Consider the following 5362-nt stretch of genomic DNA (forward strand, 5'->3'; position numbering starts at 1 on the left):
CTCAAAATATCATTCTTTACTTAGCCATGGGTTTGTACCGTTCTTCAAATGCTATGACCCATCAAAGATATTTGTAAGATAATTCTCTCTTAGGATCGAATCGTTTGATTTGTCCAATCATCATTTTGGACCAAAGAAAGAATTCCCTCGAGTTCTTTCGAATCTCACCTACGTGAATTCCTTGAACAATTATTCTATTTTAGTTTCTTGTATTTTCTAGAAACTTACAGAGTAATGATCAAAACTTCATTTGTGAAAATTGTTTAGTTCATCTATCATTATTTTAATGCAACATACTTTAAGAATATTGGAAGATGAATTTAATCTTGAGAATAATTAGATTTGAATAAATTTGTCAAAATACCAAGGAAATTAATCAAAGCCTATCTTTGAGAAGAAAAGAATCTAAAGATAGCAAACAGACAAAAGTTAGATGCCCTAGATATCGCCGCTTGAGTGTTTATATGCCAGCTCCATAAAGACTTTCTTGAATTTAACATGTGTTTAAAAGATCCAAAGTACTTTGTTGATGCCCCAATATGCAACGCGCTTCACTATTCGTTGAATCAGATATAGCAAGATTACCGTATGCTCTTCAAAATTTGAGTCGCCTTTCGGTTTTCAACTCAAAACCCTTTGGTCACAAGGCGCCTTTATGGGTTTTCACCTTGGCCTCTCTATTTTTTATTTTTTTTCTTTTTTTTTAAATAGAAGTCCCAAAGTGCCCTTTGCGGGTTTTCACCTTGGCTTCCCTTCTCCTTCAGACAAAGTACTCCTTGACCGAGTCCGAATTCACTGGATCAGATAAATTATTTCTATCCATTTCTTGTCAAAATCAGTGCACCTCTAGAGAAAGCCCTCTTTGCAACATATAGCCCTTCCCAATTCGGTATCCTTTTGCATGAGAAGGATCTCTTTCAGCACAAGGTTTCCTTTATGGAATTCTTTTGGACGAACCTTCTTTGTCATAAGTCTGTGTCATCCATTCTTGGTACATTTGCTTAGGATGAATACTTTCAAGTTAAGTTTACTAGAGGTATTCAATTCTTGACTCCATCAAAGCTTGGAGGAAAAATCTTGATTCATAAACCCATAGAAAGGGATTGCCCCAGTAGCAGTCCTGGTTGTTGTTTGTCAAACCCTACAAAAAGATGGTTCAATGATTCTCATCAGACAAGAATGAAGTTGTTGACTTTATCCTTCAACCTGAAAAGCTGAGGTACAGAGATTACTCCCGGAGCATACATCCTACCATGACTCGATGATGTTTCTGAAGCATCCCTAATCTTCATAAATTGCCCCCAACCGTGAAGTCGCCAAATGAGCGTAGTAAATAGGAGCCACAACAAATATGGTCGTGGTGCTCCTTTGATACATATATGATAGAGAATGAAAAACTCTTGCGATCATCACCAAAACCCAGCCTGGTCTAAGAGAACATGATAGTGAGTCTGCCTCGTGATTCCAATCATTCCAGCATGGGTACCAAGGTAAAAATCATTGTTCTTTGGATGGCATACTTTGTTGTCAATGACAGTACCATGTAGCACATTGTCAGAAGATCCCTACTGGAAAATAAACTTGGTATGATGGTTTTTCGTACAATAATAACTACAATCTTTAGGGTTCCACTTCTCGTCAAGGAACTTGCAAGCCTCAATAACTTGATCAAAACTTGATTGAATTGAGACTCGCTAACCCTATCCCTGAAAATAATGATTTGATCAGGTTTCCTCTTCCCTGAACTTGTTTAGAAGTCTAAGAGAGCTTCATTCATGATGCCGTCATCCACTTTGTCAGAAACTGGTTTTGAAGAAAAAATCTATCATTTTAAGCTTCAGAGACTGTGTACGGCCTGATGCCCCATAGCTGAAAATCAATGGCCACCGCCTGGAGCTAACCATCGCAGCTATTGACGACACATCAGACTGCTCAGGAAAGCCAAACAATGTACCCATTCTAAGGATGATGGTTGGAACCTTTGAAAAAACTGGAATTGAAGGTGTTTGCCCCAGCGTAAGCATAGAGAGTAGGCGGTAGTTTCTTATGCCAATTTTTACCAATCTCAGTCATCTTCTATAATTTGTTTTTTCTTCTTTTTCTTTTCTTTTGGCAACCTTTGTTGTACTGTGGTATGGCGCATTATCTTTGAAAAGACTACAAACTTTTGGCATTGTGCAGTTATATATAATATATATATTTTTTTTGAAATGGATGACTTTTGACTTTGTAATATTTGCATATGAAGCTATCTCCCCTTCTTAATAGAGTAGTTGACGTCCACAAAGATGAGTCATTGTTAGCTTGAAACTTTTGACGAGCTCGGGCCCATAACATACATGCCCCATAAGTCTTGACTCCTTTAAATTTGGCATTCATTGTACAACTGATGCGATCCCTTTCCATGGCAGACCAACAGTGCCCCAAAACTTCATGTTTATCCTGGCAATTGCAAATCCTCCTGCATGCGTCTTTGGACCACATTTTTGAATTCCCATAATAGTCTAAACAAGGTCTTGTTTTGTCTCCTCAGCTAATTCCAATTTCGCAATCTTTCCTTCCTCTAAGGCTATATTTCCTACCACCACTTCATGGGGTAAAAACCATTTTCAACAAATTCAGAAACAAGTCACAATTTCTGTCACCTTCAAAGTACTGAGATTCTTCTAAACACATATCACACTCAAAAGGAACTCTGAATCTATAGTATCGTTGCCCGTGTCATTGATATCTAGGGATCTATGATAGGCATACAAAAAAATATACAAGGAATAAATGAATTCAAGAATGACTATTTACATGAAATGAAAATTTATAAAGAATGTCAAAGGTCAAAAGAATCAGAATGCAATAATATTTACTCGGATAAATAATAAAAGTATGTTTTATTGAAAATAAAAATGTCTGAACATGAGCCCACTTCTCAAAAGAAATCTCATTACTCCTAGGCTTTAGAGCAACAAGAGTGTTCTGAACATTACTCCGTAAAATTCTTAAAGGTTACAGGAAGTTCTTCCACAGTCCAATTGTTTAAAGAACTTCCCGGTTCGTAGGGCAAATGCCCTCAAGGTTTCTTTGTTCAGTCACTTCCTCATGTATGACATTGATGGGAAGATTTTCATTTCCAAACACCCTTTCTTCGGGTAAGCTATCCCTCCTAACACAAAAGTCGAGGATATGTAAGGGAACGTCGTTAATTCCCATTCAACTTCTTTTTCACTCAGCCGTGACCCTCTTCTCTCTCTCTCTTTTTCTTTCTCTTTTTAATAACTTTAACTAATTAAGGTCTTTTTATAATTTTGAATGCAAATGATGCAATGAAATGCTATAAGATGCAAATGAATGCAAAAGGTATCGATCTCGATTCAATCTCATTTAGAAAAATTTATTTAGAAAAAGAATATCTTTACATATAAATGGATTACAAATACGCTTTCACCCTAATGCCTAAGGTTTTAACTCTATCTAATAAAAGGGCTAACTGTTGACCTACATCCGACGATGACTCATGCATCATACTCAATACGTCAGCTCGTACTGCCAAGTCTCGAACGTGTTCAGTTACCTCTCAGATTTGAATTATGGCTTCTCCAATAAGGTAATCTCTATCTCTGACTTGTTCTTTAGACTGGTGCAGTTTTCCCTTTAAATGATCCTTTCGTGCCTCAAGCTGCTCGATAAAAAGCTTACTATCTTGCAATGTTGATTCCAACTCCTCAACTTTACCTTTTAACTTCTTTACCTCTACCGTGGAATCACGACTTCGTTACAGATGAAGGGATCGCCCAAGCTCAGTCACCCTAATTTTTAACCCTTGATTTTCTTTCTCTAAGGTCAAATTCCATAATTGCACCTCTTGGAACTTTCTCTCCCAATATTCGACTTTGGACTTTTCCCCTCAGACCTCTTTCTGCAACTGATCTGAAGACCCTCCTATTCCCGCTTTCTTCAAGGATACTTGTGCCCTTTTGTAGTGCTCCTTTAAATCATCTCGATCTTTCTCTATCTTTCTCTTTTCCTTCTTTACCTTCTTGACCTCCATCTTTTGTACATCGACGTCTAGGTTCAAGTATATATTTTCTTCCTCGAGCTTTGCTATCCTCTTCTCGAGCTCCAAGTTCTTTCCCTCAAACTCTTGCTTCATAATTTCTAACTCTGAAAGCGTCACTTGCAAATATTCCTCTATCGGTCGAGGTCCTTCCACGCTTGGCTTAGGGATGTTATCATTAATCCTTCTACCTTTCCACTTGACGTACTCCGGAGTCGTAGTAGAGCTAATAACTACTCCCTTTAATCGTCAAGTCTTGTTCCAAGCACTAGAGATCTCACTGACCTTCCTCTTGTAGTCAACTCCTCTATACATGAACTCACTCTGAACCAAATCGTAAGTTGCCGGTATGAACTGTCTCAATCCATGCTGCCTCAGTATAAGCAAAGGGGCATAACCAATGGCACCCCAAATTCCCAACAGATGGACCCAATTAAAACTGCCACATCGGTAAAGAATCTCACCAGGAATCATCCATGGAGCCCTCCACTCTACGTCCTTTGACTGTAGATTCTGAAGTAGCGCTATCCAACTTTTTTTAGGAACATCAACTTCCCTAGTTGAAGCTGCTATGTCCTTCAACGGGGAGTAATCCTCGAAGAAGACCCGACAAACCACCCTATCTATCAAACGGAAGTGACTGTAGAACCAAGCTAAAAGTAACTGAGCACAACCAACAAACCTACCCGCACTAGCCCTCTTACATGCATTCAATGACCTGAATGTCTCCGCCAAAATCACAGGAACAGGAGTGACCCGCTTGCTAAGTCGATGGAAGAGATCCGTGGTGGCCTCATCCACATATCCCAAGGCCTTGGGGAAAACCATCAATCTATATAAGCTTAAGGCAAATATGTCTACCCTCTTCGTGTAACACCCCGAACCCGAGACCATCGCCGGTGTCGGACACGAGGGGTTAACAAGCCAAGTTCACATGTTTTGCCACCAATTTGACATTTCCAGTCAGGCTGGAAAACTGCGTCACCGTCGCCTTAAAAATCATATCTCGAGTTTCAAAACTCAGAAACTGGTTTCGTAAATTTTCCCTGAATTTAGACTCATATATCCATCCATGGATTTATTTCTAGAATTTTTGGTTGGGCCAATTGGTACAGTTTATTAGTTAAAGTCGCCCATGTTACAGGGATCGACTGCTCTGACCTTCGCGCGCTATAACTTGAATATCTCTCTGTACAGGGCTTTAATACTGGTGTCGTTTGTTTCTAATGAAACTAGACTCAAAATTGAATCTGTACATATAAGGCATGACTCCTAATTCTTTCTGAATAATTTATAGTAAATTTTTAAAGTTGC

The sequence above is a fragment of the Gossypium arboreum genome, chromosome 11, assembly GCF_025698485.1.
Source record: "Gossypium arboreum isolate Shixiya-1 chromosome 11, ASM2569848v2, whole genome shotgun sequence".
NCBI classification, from domain to species: Eukaryota; Viridiplantae; Streptophyta; class Magnoliopsida; order Malvales; family Malvaceae; genus Gossypium; species Gossypium arboreum.